Source organism: Emys orbicularis, chromosome 1 (assembly GCF_028017835.1).
Source record: "Emys orbicularis isolate rEmyOrb1 chromosome 1, rEmyOrb1.hap1, whole genome shotgun sequence".
Classification (NCBI taxonomy): domain Eukaryota; kingdom Metazoa; phylum Chordata; order Testudines; family Emydidae; genus Emys; species Emys orbicularis.
In genome coordinates this window covers 175,896,966-175,917,484 of record NC_088683.1, presented here as the reverse complement: position 1 = coordinate 175,917,484, position 20,519 = coordinate 175,896,966, and positions in this window count along the sequence as shown.

Below are 20,519 nucleotides of genomic sequence, written 5' to 3'. Positions count from 1 at the left end.
AAACAACAAGGCAGACAACTACAGGTTGTTGGTGGAAAACCTCCTCAAGGCATACAAAAGCCTTGGTTGCAACATGTCACTAAAGATACATTTTTTGCACTCTCATCTAGATTTTTTTCCACCTAACTGCGGAGCAGTGAGCGACGAACACGGCGAGCGATTTCACCAGGACATTGCAACAATGGAGAAACGCTCTCAGGGCAAATGTAGCCCATCAATGCTTGCAGACTATTGCTGGACAGTGACAAGAGATGCTCCATTTAATGAATACAAGAGACAAGCCAAGAAGCGTCGAGTAGACACTGAATAGGACTAAACTATGTACATAATAGTTTTTTGCCTTTTGTTTCATAATACATTTTATTTATATAACCCTTTTGCTGATTTTTAAAGTGTTACATAAACAGGACAGGTGAAATATTATCATGTAAAGCAACCATAAACACATTAAAAGACCTAAGTTTACAATTTATGATTAAAATTCTACTATCTACACAATATACATAGACATAAAATGTAAAAACTTAAATATCTTAGAAACAGTAGCCAGTCAGTTGTTTTAATTGTCATATTTGAATTCAGCACATCAAAATACATAATAAATAGCACGTTTTATCTCTGAAGCAGACGACTTCTCAAAAATTGTAGACCAGTGTTATCAGAGGGCTATGCTTGTATTATCCAAAGTTCATTGAAGTCAACGTACCATTTCAGTGTACTTGGGAACAGACTCTCGCCCTCATTCTTTTAATTTGCTTTGCAAGCTAAAAACAAAAATTGCACATGTATCAACTGAAGAGAAAGGTCGGCAGGAATCCCAGTTTATGTACTACTATAGATGACCAGGAAAGAATCAGGTGTGCTTTGACAATTTGCCTCGCAAAAACCTACAGAATGTACAGCACTGACTTAGAAACCACCCACAGCTTTTGCTTTATAGTTGTAGCTGAGTTTCCTATGTGAGCAGTAGATAAAGATCTATATCTTCTCTGCAGTAAAAATAATACACTTTTTTTCAATGAAGTTTCATGAAAGCTAGTCCTTTGAACATCGACTTCTGTGAATTCTATCAAAGATAAATGCAGGAGTTCTGAAAGATGGAAGGGATTCATACAATGTACAGCACGAGCTGAACTGCTTTTCCTTTTGTGCGATGCCATATAATTAAAATGGTGTACTAGGGTTCCCCTCTCCCCCAGTTGCTGCATTTTAGTGGTTGTACATGACTGATACACAAGAAAGGGATTGTGAAAATAAACTAGGCAAATAAATGAAATGTAGTTATCTCCCAGCATAAGGTTCTAGTGTAACTTTCTGTTTCTGTGATATCTGGCAACTTCTTAAATGATCCCTTGAGAGATGCAGCTTTGGATTCGCTGTGTGTGTGAGCATGTGTTTGTACTCTCTTGGACCTTATTCTTCACTCTGTTACCCCAGCATAAACCAATAACTCCATTGTCTTCTGTGGAGTTACATCACTGTAATGAAGTGGAGAATAAGGCTCTGTAGATATGTATTCATATATGTCGCTGCATGAATGCTCCTGCTACTAGCCAATATTTGTATAGATTTTGAAAGGCCTAAACACTAGCCCTATTAGAAGCATTTACTGAATAGTTTAATGTTTTTAATAATATTAGTGCCTATTCAGTGCCTGTGGCCACTGTGTCTGGATGCCTTCTGCGGCTTAAGATGAAATTTTCAATATCTGAGTACCAGAGACCAAATGTCATGCTCCCTTACTGCCTAAAGATTTAGCAGTCAGTTAGGAAGCCGTGATGTAACCAATGGGTAGGCCAGGGCAAAGGAGGTTTATCTTGCAACTCTTTCTGACAGTTACAAGGTTCATGCTTAACAGTATGTCCATATGGTTACAAGGTTCATACTTACCATATATCTATATTTTGGGTTCCTTCTTTCAGCACCCACATGCCAAGTGTTATGGTTTGAGCAGAGCTTGGATTCACAAGTAACAAGTATCAGGTGTGTTTGACCATTGTGAAATGGCATCCAACAGTTAACAATCCAGCTTGGGAGTGTCAAAATTCCTCCATCCTGCAGGGGCCTTCCTACCCTCTGGGGTGAATTCCATTGCATAACATTGAGTTCCTGCAGAAAACAAACTCCCTACCTGTAAGACAGATGGAATTTGAAGGCTATGGGTCACTATGAACCATTTCCTAAGAGCCTGCTCCCATTTCCATTGAACACCAAAAGACTTTTGCACCGTCAGTGGAAGCAGGATGAAGTTCTCAGTTACTTGATCCCTTCTCATGGTAATTGTAAGTTTTACTGTGCAATGTCACCTTAACGCCTTTAGGACAAATACACTTCCCTGGGGACATCGACTTAGTTTTACACAGAATTCCTCCAGGATCTACATTTATATCTTACATTTGCATGAAACCACATATTTTCTTAATGGATTTCCCAATGGGTTTCTCAAACAACCTTTTTTATTCATATTTTTATTAATTTCCCCCCTCCTAAAATAAGGGGAGAACAGAAAAAAATACAAAAGAACAAAAATCTAGAGGAATGGAATGGGAGGGAGGGAGGAGGAAGAAGGGCTGGGAGGGTTAAGGAGAGTGACATCTTGGTTTCCATCTGACCCCAAGCAACCTTTTCCCCAGAGATAGCTGCCTGGAAGAGATGATTGTCTTATTTCGTCTCATTTCTTTTGTGGTTCTTTTCTAGCACATATTTCAAGTGTCAATAGATGTGATCAAGTGGAAAGATTCATTTGGCTACAATAAGAATGAAAAAACCCCAAACAACCCATGATCAATAAGAGCATGGATCTGTGAAAAACAAGTTATGCCAGGCAAAAAGCTATTACAAAATTAGTTGGGGGAAAGAACACAGTGGATAAAATATATCTGGACTCTAGTAAAACATTTGATAGAGTATCTGTGAAATCTCGCTGGAAAAGGTCATCCAAATTGGCTTAGCTATGTGCTCTGTCATGTGGACTGGAGATGGCTGATGGTATGGGAAGTGAACATAATGATCAGCAGCAATGTAACAAACTAGGAAACAATGATGATGTAAGGTGGAGTGCTGCAGGGATCAGTGTTGTGTCTACTATTTAATTTCTTTATGAAAGAGCTGGAAGTTACATTTCCAGATTGTCTAAACTGAGATATGTTGCAAACAGCAATACGGGGAGACCTAGACATGTTACAATTTGGAGAGGAAATAAGATTCATTATGGAAACATTCCAGCTAGTACATCTGGGGACTAATAATCCAGATGTTCAATAAGAGGAAGATACTAAGAAACAGTAATGCCAGAAAAAAATCTAGGAATGACAGTACAGCATAAATTGGATATATTTTGCTAAGACAGTAAAAAAGCTGGTGTGGATGTGGGCTTCGTATGCAGACAGACCACACCTCAGTCCAGACCTTCAGCTGGTGTAAACTGGAGTAGCACCGTTGATTTCATTCTTATCCTAACTTCAGTGGAGCTACACCAATATACACCTGGTGTGGTATCCCCAAGACAGGTACACCGGGGAGGCGATCGTCCCTCTCCACAGGGCACTTGTTCACTTAGAACTTTTCATACAATGCTGAGCATCGTCAGTGTATTAGAAAGGACTGCAAAAATGAGCAACAGAAATGATTAAGGGGCTGTCTTTAAGGATTAAAAGAACTAAATATTATACCTTGACCAAATACAAAATATAATCACTTACATATCACTGAAGAATGCAAAACAGGTAGAAGAGGGATCGTTTAAGATGTTCTGAAGAGGAATACACATTTTGTAGTAATTAAAAGAAAGTCTAGTTGAATATCAGGATGGATTTCCATTGTGTCCAGTTGGGGAGCAAGATGCAAAAAAAGGAGATTGAGAGGAGGCAGAATCACTGTTCCTTACTCACATCCAGACCAGTCCATGGAATGAGGATGGCTCACCAAGAAGGACTCCCAGGACTTCTCCTGGCTCCCAGCTCAGTGCCCTGTCAGCTGGCCTTAATCATTGTGTGTGATCATGAAATAAAGGATTAGTTGCAGTATGGATGTAGAAGATGTCATTGTTAGCAGAATAATAGGAATTTGACACACTGAAATCCTGCCTAGATTGTGTTTAGTTGTGAGAAGGTAAGTTTCACTTTTGGTTCAATACCAACAGGCTAAAGGTTAGAAAGCAACTATTGTTGCTGTTTCAATATAGATGCAGAAGAAATAACATAAAACAGCATTAATATAGTCTGACACAGATTGCACCAATTACTACATGGTGACAGGAAACTTTTGAATGGCTATTGCTGAGTGCTCTTGTATATGAATTTGTTAAAATGTTGCCCTAGAAATAAGTGTAAGTGAATATAGTTGTATATGATCCTGATGATTCTAAAGCACCATTTAAGTGAAGTCTTATCAGTTACAGAACAAACTAAAGTTTTCATTAACATTAGGGGAAACAAGTATATTTGCTAAAGCCAGATGAAATGAGCCCGAGGATGAGGGGAACAACAGACAAGAAGACATAAAGGGCATGTCTACACTACAAAATTTGACCTAACTTATGTCAGCATACAGCCACAGCAGTAATTACATTGCTTGTGCGTGTCTACACTTTGCTCCTTGTGTTGGTGGTGCATGTCGTCACCAGGAGCACTTGCACTGATTGAACTGTCAATATGGGGCATTGTGGGGCAGCCTCTCAAAGGCAGCAACAGTCGATGTAAGCAACAGTGTCTAAACTGACACTGCATCAATCTAACTACATCGACATTGACTCTATGCCTCTTGTGGAGGTGGAGTTATTAAGTTGGTGTAGTGGGAGAGTTACATCAGCTGGAGCAGAATTTTAGTGTAGACACTTACAGAGATGCCTTGCATTGACCTAACTCTGTAGTATAGATCAGGGCAAAGACACAGTGTTAAAGGCCTAAAGCAGTGGTGGGCAACCTGCAGCCCACAGGCTGCATGCGGCCCATCAGGGTAATCTGCTGGCAGGCCGCCAGACAGTTTGTTTACATTTGAACGGCCACCTGCAGCTCCCAGTGGCCACGGTTCGCCATTCCCGGCCAATGGGAGTTGCGGCGCGGAATAGTGAACCGCCTTGTGAGGTATCATTTGAAAACTCATAATTTGCTGGACATTGCTGTCATGGTAAAATATGTGTGGCAACATTGTATGTAAAGTTATAAGATTCCACTGTTTGGTGTTACTAAACATGTTCCAAGTTTGGGAAGTGGCCAAATCAGTTCCTCAGAGACAAAGGGCAAGATGTTTCAGCCAAGGCTGCCCTATAATAAGCAGGCATGAGGAATAATTAAATAAATGTGCCATTTTGTGTGGTATTGTGTCCCACAGAATTGTATTCTCTCGTTCTTCTGCATGCACTCTAATGCTATGTCTACTTTGCAAAACCAAAAAAAAAGCCCTGCTGCAGCAAGTCTCAGACTGCGGGTCAACTACATTGGGCTCAAAATGGTAGTGATGTTTGAGCTCAGACACTGAATATAAATGTGTGGGGACCAGAACCTGGGATGACTGATGTTCCCATAGTGCCACCAGGAGGCTGCAAAATCCCACCCAGGAAGCACTGTGGAGAATAGGTGCCATAGGAAGTACTGCCCAAGGGAGTGAGAGTGACAGTACCCTGCAGCCCTCTGATTGTCCAACCACCCTTTTTAACTCTGGAAGGTGCCCCAGGAACTTGGCTAGGCAACAACACAGACTTTGAGACTACTGGGACTCCGGACCTCACCTCAGCTCCTTATCTCCAGCCTCCGATCCCAGCCTGACTTTGACCCAAATTCTTGCCTCCTGACTCTAGCCTGGTACTGCCTCTGATCTCCGGTCTCTGACTTTGATGCCAACTCTTGCTTATTGAATCTGGCTTTAGCAATTCCTCCGACCTCTGCTCACTGACTAGCGTCTGTGATGTGTGGACTCTAGCCCAGCAGTGACTGCTAGGCAAGACCGCCTAAGCCACAATCCCTTACACTGAGACCCTCCCCCTCACCAGGTATCAGAGCCTGGGCTCCAGATTGAACCCACAGGTCTGTGCTGCTATTTTTAGCCCAATATCATGAGCCTGAGTTGAGCTTTGAGACTTGCTGCTGCAGGTCTTATTTTTTGCTGTCTAGACATACCCTAACTGCCCTGCACTGTGTTAGGGACAGCTGTATTGACTGGTGTAAGTCACCACAGCTCACCCTGCAATAAGAGAGAAGATCATGGACCCTCATTTCTGTGCTGAGTTATGTCAACTGTGCAAGCAGAGGAGCACAGTAGTGTATTCATGTTGTGAGGCTTGGTAGCCATCTGGTAGGGTGAACCTTAACAAGTCCATATAGCCCTGAGACAGATCTTGCAATGACTGCATAGCCCTGGTGCCAAAAGTCAAAATGGGGGAAGTGGCAGGCAAGGAACCAGTATGGGAGGTGGCAGGAGTCTTATGGGGGCTGGATAGGAGGGAGATACACATGGGTAGATGGTGATTTGATAGGAATGTGGTATTTGGAGTGACAGTTCTTATGTTCTTAATGGCTATCTCTGTGCAGTTTGGAAGCACTCTGGAGTCCTCGTCCCTATGAAGCTTGTAAGCTGTACACTTGCTACTGAGCAAATCTTAAATAGCATTAGGCTTTTATGCTCTTTATATTCCAGCCAGAAAATCAAGAAATAACTGATCAGCAGTGGACTGTGCTATAAAATACACATCACTCCCATACGAATGCATGATACCTGATCCATCTCTGTATCTGCTTATTTACCGAGGTTCTTATTCTTATAATGGTATCCATCGACATAGTGTCTAAGTGCTTCACATACAGGCGCTGTACACTCACACAGGGAAAAGGCCAAGCGTTTACAATCTCAGACTATGACAAGAGATATACAAGAGGCATAAGGTAAGAGTGTGACAATCATCATTAGCATCATAAATAGGCAGTCTATCAGCAACCTAGCTATTGCCAAGTGTTTTGCAGGCACTTCAGCAGCGGTCATTAGGAGATGAAAACATGGTTCTTATATATCCCAAAATGACACCAAGCCCTCAATCAAAGCTTTTAAAATAACATGGCCTGTACTTTGTGATATTACTTGAGTCGGAGATGCCACAAGAACAGCTTTTTGGTATTTTCTCTACGACTCCCAGCTGAAATCAGGAAGTTCAGAGTCACACGAAAAGGCAAAATTAATTTTCCTACTTGTAATTTTAGTTTCTTCTCGTATGGACCCACTGTTATGCCTAGGAGCTATAGTTTATACGTATAAATCGCTTAGAGATAGAGGTGTGGGATATTTAGAGACTACTGGGAAGGAATAACTAGGGGAGGGAAAGGAGTGGTGGACTGTGTGTGGGAGGTGGGACTACTTTTCGAAAGAACATAGGGTCAAGATCACTGGGAGTTAGCTCCTCAAATGTATTTACACATATGAGCCCTTGTGCTCATGAAAGCGCTGGCTTGACAGCAGTAGCGCAGACATCCCCCTACTGTCCCTGATCAGGATGCACTGGATCAGCTGTAGGATTTATTCTCCTTATCTATTAAATCCATTGCATCTCTGCTGAGACTGCCATCAAGTATGCCAATCGTGGTAGTAGGGTCTGTGACATGAACGCTCATGAAAGATTTATGTGAAGACGTGCCTGACCACCACCAAACTCATTTCACATCAGCCGTCAACAGATTATCGACTTTCAGTCACTGCTAGCCCAAGGCAACCTACTGTAGAGGAGAAAGGATCCCTGTCTCATCGCTACTCTCATATAGTTCCATTTCTTCATCTGCAGACAGACAAATGCAGAGCAAAGATTATTTTTTATTTCATTTTTCATATTATTTGTTGTCACACACTCATGTAACAGCTAACTTATTTTAGAGCATGCTAATTATCAAGCATTCTTTGAATAACAGATGAAAATGTTCTGTACGGCTCTACAGCTAAATTGCTTATAACGATGAGAGGAAAGAAAATGCTCCATTATGATTTTAGGGAAGTAATCTGCTTGTATTCTTGCTTAGATAACACTGGTCTACAATTTTTGAGAAGTCGTCTGCTTCAAAGATAAAATGTGCTATTTATTATGTATTTTGATGTGCTGAATTCAAATATGACAATTAAAACAACTGATTGGCTACTGTTTCTAAGATATTTAAGTTTTTACATTTTATGTCTATGTATATTGTGTAGATAGTAGAGTTTTAATCATAAATTGTAAATCTAGGTCTTTTCATGTGTTTATGGTTGCTTTACATGATAATATTTCACCTGTCCTGTTTATGTAACACTTTCAAAATCAGCAAAAGGGTTATATAAATAAAATTAATTATGAAACAAAAGGCAAAAAACTATTATGTACATAGTTTAGTCCTATTCAGTGTCTACTCGGCGCTTCTTGGCTTGTCTCTTGTATTCATTAAATGGAGCATCTCTTGTCACTGTCCAGCAATAGTCTGCAAGCATTGATGGGCTCCATTTGCCCTGATAGCGTTTCTCCATTGTTGCAATTCGGTGGAAAAAAATCTAGATGAGAGTGCAAAAAATGTATCTTTAGTGACATGTTGCAACCAAGGCTTTTGTATGCCTTGAGGAGGTTTTCCATCAACAACCTGTAGTTGTCTGCCTTGTTGTTTCCGAGAAAATTTATTGCCACTAACTGGAAGGCTTTCCATGCCGTCTTTTCCTTGCCACGCAGTGCATGGTCAAATGCATCATCTCGAAGAAGTTCACGAATCTGAAGACCAACAAAGACACCTTCCTTTATCTTAGCTTCACTTAACCTTGGAAACTTTTCATGGAGGTACTTGAAAGCTGCTTGTGTTTTGTCAATGGCCTTGACAAAGTTTTTCATCAGACCCAGCTTGATGTGTAAGGGTGGTAACAAGATCTTCCTTGATTCAACAAGTGGTGGATGCTGAACACTTTTCCTCCCAGGCTCCAATGACTGTCGGAGTGGCCAATCTTTCTTGATGTAGTGGGAATCTCTTGCACGACTATCCCATTCGCAGAGAAAACAGCAGTACTTTGTGTATCCAGTCTGCAGACCAAGCAAGAGAGCAACAACCTTCAAATCGCCACAAAGCTGCCACTGATGTTGGTCACAGTTTATGCACCTCAAAAGTTGTTTCATGTTGTCATAGGTTTCCTTCATATGGACTGCATGACCAACTGGAATTGATGGCAAAACATTGCCATTATGCAGTAAAACAGCTTTAAGACTCGTCTTCGATGAATCAATGAACAGTCTCCACTCATCTGGATCGTGAACGATGTTGAGGGCTGCCATCACACCATCCATGTTGTTGCAGGCTACAAGATCACCTTCCATGAAGAAGAATGGGACAAGATCCTTTTGACGGTCACGGAACATGGAAACCCTAACATCACCTGCCAGGAGATTCCACTGCTGTAGTCTGGAGCCCAACAGCTCTGCCTTACTCTTGGGTAGTTCCAAATCCCTGGCAAGGTCATTCAGTTCACCTTGTGTTGTGAGGTATGGTTCAGAGGAGGAGGATGGGAGAAAATGTGGGTCCTGTGACATTGATGGTTCAGGACCAGAAGTTTCATCCTCTTCCTCGTCTGACTCAAGTGAGAATGATTCTGGTGCATCAGGAACCGGCAGTCCTTCTCCGTGGGGTACTGGGCGTATAGCTGATGGAATGTTTGGATAATGCACAGTCCACTTTTTCTTCTTTGACACACCTTTCCCAACTGGAGGCACCATGCAGAAGTAACAATTGCTGGTATGATCTGTTGGCTCTCTCCAAATCATTGGCACTGCAAAAGGCATAGATTTCCTTTTCCTATTCAACCACTGGTAAAGATTTGTTGCACAAGTGTTGCAGCATATGTGTGGGGCCCACCTCTTGTCCTGATCTCCAATTTTGCAGCCAAAAAAGAGGTGATAGGCTTTCTTAACCAGAGTGGTTATACTGCGCTTTTGTGATGCAAAAGTCACTTCACCACAAACATAGCAGAAGTTATCTGCACTGTTCACACAAGTACGAGGCATCTCTGCTCACTTTGGCTAAACAGAAATGTGTCCCTTTACAAAATCAAACACTGACAAATAAGAGAGCATGACACTGTATGATTTCTAGAGCTGATATAGGGCAATTTGTTCAGCAGAGTGATGTAAGCTTCGTTATGATTGCATCATCCATGACTTCTAGGAATAACATGATGCAATTCATATCATGTATGACACAATACCAGCTTCAGATTGCATCATTCATTGTTTTGCCTAAAAAGCAAGTACTGTCCAAACCCAGTCATAGATTTATTCATAGATCCATAGATCAAAGATGTATTTTAGTCATTTCTGGTTTAAATTGAGATCCCTTCTCTTTATAACTCACTTATCCTCCGCCATTCCCAAGTCAAGGGTCGTATATACTGACCCAATAGCATATCTTGAAAACTAGAGCCAATCAACAATTTTAAGCATCATTTTCGTTCTCAGTGACCCAGCATTAGTAAAGTTTGACTACATTTATTTCAGAAGCATTTTGGCTGTAGAGCAGTGTAATATGTTTGCATTTAACCTTAGTGCTAGACTTGGCATTACCCTCTGGATGAGAAACTAGCCATCATTAAGTTTGCATAGAGATTTCGTTTCTCCTTATTGATGTGTGTGTCTGAAAGTGTGTGTGCGCATGTATATCGTATAAAATTCCCCATCACTGGGAAGACTAATGCCAGCTTGTATAATGAAGTTTCATCAGTTTATGACAGAAGGCTCTGGGATAGCAGAATTAAACAGATACATGTAGAAAGAGCGAAAATGTTACACCAGTAAACAAAGTGGGAGTATATAATTGCCCAAGCACAAATCACTAGTATGTTTCTACAGGTTGTGACAAAGTTCCTCCTCTATCTTGGTGGGTCCTGCGCTTATTGGCGGATTTTCTTGCCTCAGAGATTCACCAGAGATTGGGGAACAGCCCATAGACCTTCCCCTCTGGAAGAACCCACAGTCCAGGTCAATTGGGAGGTTTGGGGGGAACCCGGGCCCGCCCTCTACTCCGGGTTCCAGCCCAGGGCCCTGTGGACTGCAGCTGTCTATAGTGCCTCCTGTAACAGCTGCATGACAGCTACAACTCCCTGGGCTACTTCCCCATGGCCTCCTCCAAACACCTTCCTTATTCTCACCACAGGACCTTTCTCCTGGTGTCTGATAACGCTTGTGCTCCTCAGTCCTCCAGCAGCACACCCTCTCACTCTCAGCTCCTTGCGCCTCTTGCTCCCAGCTCCTCACACTTGCACCACAAACTGAAGTGATCTCCTTTTAAAACCCAGGTGCCTTGATTAGCCTGCCTTAATTGATTCTAGCAGCTTCTTCTTAATTGGCTCCAGGTGTTCTAATTAGCCTGCCTGCCTTAACTGGTTCTTGCAGGTTCCTGATTACTCTAGTGCAGCCCCTGCTCTGGTCACTCAGGGAACAGAAAACTACTCATCCAGTGACCAGTATATTTGCCTTCTACCAGACTCCTGTACCCCACTGGTCTGGGTCTGTCACAAGGTATATAAATTCTGGTATATTCACTATTTGGCCAATGATAGAATTATATTTTTTACATATACCAGAAAAAAAAGTTAGGAAACTACTTGGGGAGGGGGTTAAGCAGGTCAGAACTACCCTTTGGGATCTTTTGGCCTCACAGTAAAATATCAATTCAAGTCAATATGGAGGAAGCTAATATCATATTGTAATACCACAGACAAGTTGACAGTTTGATGTAAAAAAATCCATCAACTGACATGGTTTGTCTGACATTGATTCTGTGAAGATGCTTAGAATGGCTGTGACCTAAACATCTAACAGAAATTTTATGAACTCAGACAGCAGAGGTTTTGACTTTATGTGTGGAACTGTACAATAGAAGAGCTTTCGTCTGATTCAGTTCATTGGGATATCGATTTTCGGGTTTGATGATTTATTAACGTAACATTCAGCACAATTGGATCCCCCAGTAATGATGATACTGTAACTGACACAGAAAATAAATCATTCTAAATGTTTAAACAAGAAGGACTGCTTGGCTAACAAACTAGGTGTGCTAGATTTTCAGGAGCTTGGGAAATCCCAGCAGGTGCAAAGTTCACTTTGCTTTTCTAACAGAAGTGCTCTCCCCATTTGAGAGCATCACAGGCAAAAAGGCAAGTTTATTTAAACACAATGAGGAGCTTATGGGCCTGCAAATTGTGCATACAACTTTGTATATAATTTCTGAGCATAACTGTAGCAATTGCATATGTAAATTGGGCAGTTATTTAGAGAAATTTACATATTATCCATTTAAGCACACATTAATATGATTTGCTTGCATTACCTATGCAATTCAGTGCACATTTGGTTTGCAATGATATACCTATGGTGCCTGCTAGTCGGGCTATATAACTTCTTAAAGTAGTGTATTCTGAGGATCTAAATGTTTTTCTGGGGCACAGTTTTGCTGTGAAGTAACTGGTATTTGATACCAGATGCATCATAGTGGAGTAGATAGTCTGAACTTCAAAAGATAGACATTTCTCCTGGTACTTCTCCAGAGAACAATTGGAATCTGCAAAAATGGGATGAAAATTTTATTAAACAGACTTTCTCATCATCTTTTTTCAGCACTTCTATCTTTGGTCCAAGTAAGAACCAGGAAAGGCAGAGATGTGCACAAATTCAATAGGCTCTAGGGAGGTAGTGATTGAAAGCTGATAGCAAATGATCATTGGCCTACGTGAAATGAATTCATTAGGCTCTGGCCAATCTCCAGGACAAAACCATCCACATCAAAAATATTACCACAGCTGAGTAACTAAATACTACCACAACTTACTCAAGTAAGTTTTAGCAAGAGACTAAGGACTATGAATGGTCATGGAGAGTGAATTCTCCTCATTCCAGTCAGTGGTATTGTACCTTCAGAGTAGGTACCTTTCAGGACAGTGTGGGGAGGAGCTGTGCCACCCTGAGGGAGTCCCAGAGGACATAGTTGGGCCTTGTCTACATGATACATGCTTTGCTGGTATAGGTATAGCGGCAGAGCCCCCTAGTGTAGATGCAGCTTATGCCAATGGAAGGAGTTTGTCTGTCAGCATAATAACATCATCTCCCCAAATGGTGTTAACAGAAGCATTCTCCTGGGGGTTTTGCCAGCATAGCTGTGTTGTCTAGGATGTGTGGTTTGTTTGATTTTTTCCTCTGACTGACGTAGCTGTGCTGGCAAAACTGTAGCATAGACACGACCTGTGCCTGAAACAGTGGGGACATGGATGCTGCGACATGTGTTTATTGGATGTAGTTTACACTCCTGGGCTTAGTTCCTTTATGTAAGCTGGTGCAGAAGGAAAATGGGGACATGGAGTGCAGAGGAACTGGGAAGGAGTAGTCCCTGTGCTCCCCAGAACCTCTTGCAGGCCTGTCTACCAGGCACCTTCCAGCTCACCGTACAGAGAGCAACAGCCACTTCTGTGTCTCCAAGCGCATAAACTTTGAGGCGCTTCTTACACCAGCACTTTGTGCAGTTTGCTATAAATGCTAATGTGTAATCGAGATAATTTTTAAACTGTATTTCTAATTAAGGCCTCACCATGAAGCATGTGGGCCTTTGCTTTCTTTTCATGGGAAACAAGAGCAACTGAGGTCAGCATGATTCTCCATAGCAGCAAAGTAATAATGTTTTGGCCATCAGCCTGAGGCATTTCTAGTTCATAATCATCTTCATACTGCGCGAGTATGTGATCTCAAAGGCAGGAAAACACCATCCTCCGAGGGTAAACAAAAATGCACAAAATGCAGCATAGCACTACACATCTTATGAAAATGCATTTCTATGAGCTAAATTATAGGAAGTTAATAGCTTCACAAGGGAGCATAGTTTTGCATTGGCCAAGGCCAACAGTTTCTTTTTCTTTGTAACAAACTATACTTTCAAACCTTTTAACGTGAGAAAATAACCTTGGTAAGCATTGCCATCAATTTCACCTGTTGAAAAGTATTCCCAAGATGCCTGTAAGTAAGAGCACGTTAAAAATCTGAGCGGTAATTAGACAGAACTGTAAATGTCCTACAAAGCCAAGAGCTACATTTTGTGGCATTTAGCCACAGCCCTAACAAAAGGGATCATCAGGAGGAATCTTCCTTAGGAAGTACAGTTCCGCCCACCCATCCCCAGAGTCCCCCCTCCCGCCAGTAATTTGCTACAGTCCTTTAAAGGGTGCAGAATACTCTCCCCCACACATAACTGCCCAGCTCATCTGGTCAGCAAGTGGTAGGGCAGAGCCAAGTCACCCCTATTCTCCACTCTTTCCCGCTCCCTTTCCAGTGAGCCACTCCCAGTGGGAGCAAGGGCTTAATCTTGCAAGTTGCTGAGCAAAGCACTTAAGCATGTGCTTAAGTGACTGAAGTCAATAGAAGAACTCACCTGCTTAAAGTTAAGCACATGCTTAAGTGCTTTGTTGCACTGGACCCAGAGCATTCAGCACCTTGCAGGATCAATCGTGCAATTTTGGGCAGCCTTTATGGAGGCTGTGTGAGTAAGGGGCCCTCTGTGCAGCCTTGTGATTTAACCACAGTCTAGCCCAGAGTGTTTAGCAGCTCTGTAGCTCAGTTAAGTCCAGGGCCGGTTCCAAGCACCAGCAGAGCAAGCACGTGCCTGGGGGCGGCACATGCTAAGGGGCGGCATTCCGTCCATTCTTGGGGCGGCAGAGTCCGGGCAGCTTTTTTTTTTTTTTTTTTTGCGCTTTGGCAGTTCGGGCGGCGGCAGTCTGAGCAGATTTTTGTTTTTGTTTTTTGCTTGGGGCAGCAAAAATGGTAGAGCCGGCCCTGGTTAAGTCTCCTGGGTACAGCAGTATATGCAGCTTGAAATGTCAGCAGGTGGAAAAAAGAAAAATCTTAGGACGGAGAATCAGGGGGTCCCAAGAAAAGTCCTGGTGTAATGCAGCAGTCAGGCATTTGCATGGTGCTTCCTATGATTCAGGATTAGTCAGAAGGGACAGAGATGCTGGTGAAGTAAAAATGTTGAGGTGCTAATCCTGATGTCACACTTTAACTCCACTGGCTAGTTTAATTCCACTGGCTTCCATGTTAATTCTGATTCAGACCAACGTGAGTGAGGTCAGACTCTGTCTCTGAACTTGTTTGAGGTTTTAAATCCCAAACGTAGATGGACATTTTTGGATGCAATCTGGAAACATTTTAATTCTAAAAGGAAAGTGACGCACTTCTGTCTCTCCTTTCTTTAGTCTCTTCTTTTTCCTTCTGTCTTCCTACCTTAGGTCAGATCATTTTGGACTCTTGGGTACCATTTGAACATACAGATAGCAGACCTGGTTGCCCTGTGTCTTCATGGGTAATAGGTAGAAAGAAAACATCAAGCAGCATTTCATTTCTACCTTCTACCTGTGTATGCTTTTCTACTAATTGGAATGCATGTGTGGCTATATTGCACATTTGCAAAACATGGACCTTAATGAAGGACAACAGGACTCCTTAAAGCTTACATTGTAAAAAGTGTTTTGTTTTGTTTTTAAACAAGGAATAGAAGCGATCTCCACACCTGCAGATACAGAAAACCTACTGATTCAGCCAGGGCCGGCTCCAGCATTTCTGCTGCCCCAAGCAAAAAAAAAAAAAAAGAAAAAAGAAAAAGCCGCGATCGGCGGCGGCAGTTCAGCGGCAGGTCCTTCGCTCCTAGAGGGAGTGAGGGACCTGCCGCCCCCGAATTGCCGCAGGTGCCGCCCCTCTCCCTTGGCCGCCCCAAGCACCTGCTTGTTAAGCTGGTGCCTGGAGCCGGCCCTGGATTCAGCAGATATGTGCTGTTTGGGAAGTGTTTCAGGTTTTGCTGATTGGGTAGGTCCAGAGTTTCACTTTAAACCTGGTCTTTTAGTCTTTAGTCTTTTTCTTTCATAAATCAAGGGTGTTGGGGCTGGCTGAATGCACGCACTTTGGGTTCCGAATAAAATCTAAGTGAAGAGAGCAAATTAGCTACAGCAAACAGGAAATAGCAGCAGCACCAAAGGCATAAATGATTCTTACCAAATCTAAAAAGGAGCAATTGTGAAATACATTTATCTTAAACCCTGAGGGCTCTGACTGAGCCCTGCTGCGTGCCCATGCAGGGGAATAGGGGCATGTTAATGCATCACTGGACACTGAACATGGGTGAGAAGAGTTGCCATCAGGCTTCTGCTGCCTCTTTTGTATGGGAGCTGAGCAGTGCAGAGGGAGGTAAATTGTGCTAGCAAAAGGACCTGCATCGCTTAGTTCCTCATGGAGCAAGGAGGAAGCAGGGAGCAAATCACTCATGAGTTACAGTTTGGTGCCTTCCGTGTTCCTAGGACAGTGCAACTATGTGCTGCCCCTTACCTGGGCTGATTAGTAGGGTTACAAACCAGTCCTGAGGATTTTCTTTCTTTTGTTGCTTCTGCAAAAAGATGCACAGCACATGCTCATGTCTAATGTTGAAGCCTCTCTAATTCTGAAAACTACTGGTCCCTAACAAGTTGAAGCCAGTGGGACTGGCAGACTTTGTGTGAGTGGAAAATCAGGCACGGTGCAGCTTGGCTCCACCATGCCCCCTCCCTCATTACTGTGCCTGGGGAATTTGCAGCACAGAGTTGCCTTAGCGAACCGGAGACTGTCTCTGTATGTAAGTGATAATCTGTGTGTGTAAGGGTTGCACGGCCTAGTCCTAAAATTTGATTCTGCACCTTCTGTTCACATGAGTAGCCCCAGTAAAGTCAGAGGTAGTTATAGTGAGTTCTTTTTTTATTCCAGATACATCTATCACAGGATCAGACAAGGTAACAAAGCCGTCCCACGTTTATCTAACCTGGATGACTATGACTTTTCAATCTATGACTTTCACATTGTCATTTCATTATTATTAATTAGCCAGATTCTGCTGTCAGTGACACCAGTGCGAATCCAGGATAATTCTGTTTGTTAGTGCTATTGCAGATTTATACCAGTGTAGCTGAGTGAATCGTCTGTCCCCATGGGTCTGCTCAAAGCCTAGTCCAAAACCAACAGAAGCCAATGAAAAAACTCCTGTTCACTTCAGCGGGCATGGATCATGCCCCTTAGGAGTCAGTACTACTCCTTGTAAATATGGTTGCAGGGTTGGGCACTGAACAAGGACCTCAGGAAAACATAGATCCTTGTTTGTTTCAGTTCTGGCCCCCTTATGCGATTCCTGTTTTGGTGAGAAATGTTTTGGCCCTGACTAAGCATGTCTGCAATTCCACTGACTGCAGTGAGACTACCTGCATGCTTAACCATAGATATGTGCTTTCATACTTTGCTGAATCTGGGCCTCTAGAGAGAAGAGGGGGAAACAAAAGCTGATGACAATCCAGTAGAACATGATTTTGTCTTGGCAGGTGCTTGATTGAATGTATCTGCTAGACTCAGGAGTGACCCATAATTATGAAGAAGTCACCCCATGAGTCTGTGAGAGATCAATTCCACCTTAAAATAGGCATCACTGCAATCAATGGGAATTACAGCAGAAGAACAAGAGTCAACTAGAAAAGTATAAACAGATTAAAAAGCAAAAGTGATTATTTTAGTAATTAAACATTTCTTAACTGAAGTTGCATGAAATGCAAAAGCATCATGAAAGGTCAGGAGAGATTTTAAAAATGTGCTCTGGAGTAAGGGAAATAAAAAAGCAATTAAACACAGAGATAGATGCTTCTGATGCATATATGATTATTCCATACAAGTGGCTGCCAGCAACAAACTTCATTGTTCTGAATGTTTAATTAATAGAGGGGGATTTTTCATTAACTATTACCACTGGGAAAGATAGATTGGACAAATATGTACAAAACAAAACAGATACATTTCTTTTCTGCTTACATTTACATAAAATGCAGATATCTGAATGTCAGTGTCAACAGGCCAAAATTAAACATTCTGTTTCTTTGAAAGGAGTGATTAGCATTCACTTAGGAAAGCTGTGTGTGCAGGAGGCAGGGCTTTCACACTGAATGGTCCATAAATCAGGAACTCAATCTTGGAAGAAATAAACAAACCATGAACCTTGGTGGTTTCTGGACAAGATGCAAACTCCATTTCTAGGCCTAGATTTCCAATATCACCCCCACAAGAACAAACACAAATTGTGTGCATGTATATGGATATATGGCAGGGGTCGGCAACGTTTGGCACGCAGTTCGCCAGGGTAAGCACCCTGGCGGGCCGGGCCAGTTTTATTTACCTGCTGACACGGCAGGTTCGGCCGATCGCGGCCCCCACTGGCCGCGGTTCGCCGTCCCGGGCCAATGGGGGGCGGCGAGAAGCCGCGGCCAGCACATCGCTCGCCCGCGCCGCTTCCCGCCGCCCCCATTGGCCCGGGATGGCGAACCGCGGCCAGTGGGGGCCGCGATCGGCTGAACTTGCCGCGTCAGCAGGTAAATAAAACTGGCCCGGCCCGCCAGGGTGCTTACCCTGGCGAGCCGCGTGCCAAACGTTGCCGACCCCTGATATATGGGCTTGTCTACATGACCAGTTAGGGCATGGCAAAATAGTGTGTCACTGTACTGTGCATATCCTGTCGTACTAACTGGGTGAACTCTGCTACCGGTCACTGAAAGATCTGTAGTGTGCTTTGACCCATTGCTGTGTCCAACAGGTAGCAGGGTGCACACAGCCAGTTGGTGCAAGGCAGGCTAGTGCACTGTACATTTGCCCACCTGGCTTTTCTGGCTTGCCTTAGACTGACTGTGTAGACAAGCCCTAAGTTAACAGGCCTCATCCTGCTGACAATAGAAAAGCAAAGGACACAGACACATAACTTTGTGTTCACTTAATAAATATGGAAGGTGTTGAGATATGGGCAACCTGTCCTGTCCCTGTGTGCGGCCCCAACCAGAATTTAGTGGTTGAGGAGGGAATCTCTCAGCTTAGCTCCAGAAGAAATACTTCAACTCTCCTTTTGTGCTCTAGTAATAAGAACATTTGGGTTCCATTTATTTATCTGAAAAATTTTGTTTTGTTTTTAAATACAACACTAATATGTGAACAGAGAAGGCCTGCTGGCCTAGCTCAGGGGAAGAGATGGCCTCTGGCAGTGGCCAAAAGCTGATGCTTAAAAGGGAGGTGAAAACACCCTATAATGGACCTGGCCAGTTGTGTAATGCTGTACATTCTTTGGGGCATGCACGGTCGTATATTTTTGCCTAGCACATTGGGGTCCAGGCTGATTGTGGATTTAGGGCATTCCTGCAATAGAGAAGTTAGTTAATAATAGGGAGAAATTGCCTTCTCAATCCCTGCACTGATTCAGTTTAGTCCCTGAAGCATGAGATGCTTTGCAATGATTTTGTGGCTTATCTTGATTTCACTTAGACACAGACTGAACACATTTAGATAAACTAACTATAGTAGCTTCGAACACACTGGTGTTTTGGTATCTAACATGATACTTAAAAATATATAACTTTCTTCCAACATGCAGGTACTGTTAGACATGCAGTGGAATTGTGAGTAAAATATGTTCATTAACCATGTGACTTCTGGAAACGCTACCCAGGGCAGGAGTCCTATTTGTTTGGTACTATGTCAGCATACCCAGATGCGATGCCTTCTAGATATATTTCCAGAAGTGACGACACTCCTATGGTACCTTGATTCAGGATACCCTACTGATATCCCTGCTTTCCATGCAGTGAGGAAAAGTGGACTATTACACTAAATCTGCTGCAGAATTCTTAAAATTTGCAAGTACATTTGGCTCTAGCAGTTCACTATACCAAACTGTATTATCTGCTAAGTTGGTCTGTGATAGGGTGCACATACTCCATCCCTATGTGAACCAGGAAGAGGTTAAATTCCCTAGCCCTTAAGGACTATCTGAGCTGCCAGACTTAGACCTGTGGCCGAATGAAACAACCCTTTGTGGCCACTTAAGCTAGGTGGAAGAAAGTCAGCCTGTGTATGTTCTGGAGGCTTGGGGAAATTTGTGGCTGAAGGGAGCTGTCCTGACTTTTTTTTTTTTCCCTGGCGAAACTAGAACTGTTTCCTCTTTTGAGTCCCGATATACTGGAGCCATGACTCCAAGCCAAGAGTGGCCTGTTGTTCTGTTATGGGGCCCAACACAAAGATTTTGAAAGGAGGAAGCGTAGTTTAATTTTTGAACAATGAGAGACAAAGATATCAAAATAAAATATTTAACCATGTGGTATATGAAAGGCTATTTTAGTTGTAACAGTTTTATGCTGTCTTGGATACTATGAAAAACATCTAGGATTCTAGAATCGAAACTTGGGATTCTCTTTGGTGCTGTTTGATCCAGGGCTAGTCTTATGTTCTATGTATGCATTAAATATAAATATAAATGTTAAAAGAACATTCAGGACTCAAAAGTTAGGAAATTCCAGAATTAAGGTTGTCAAGGCAATCTTAATTTGGCAGTATGACAGTCTTTAATTACATTATCATATACTATTTTTCCACAGTACCCCTGCCTCGTTCAGTGTGCAAAATGCATAATGCTCACTTCAATATTTTGTCTTCTCCTCATTGTTCAATGTGTAGCCCTGTG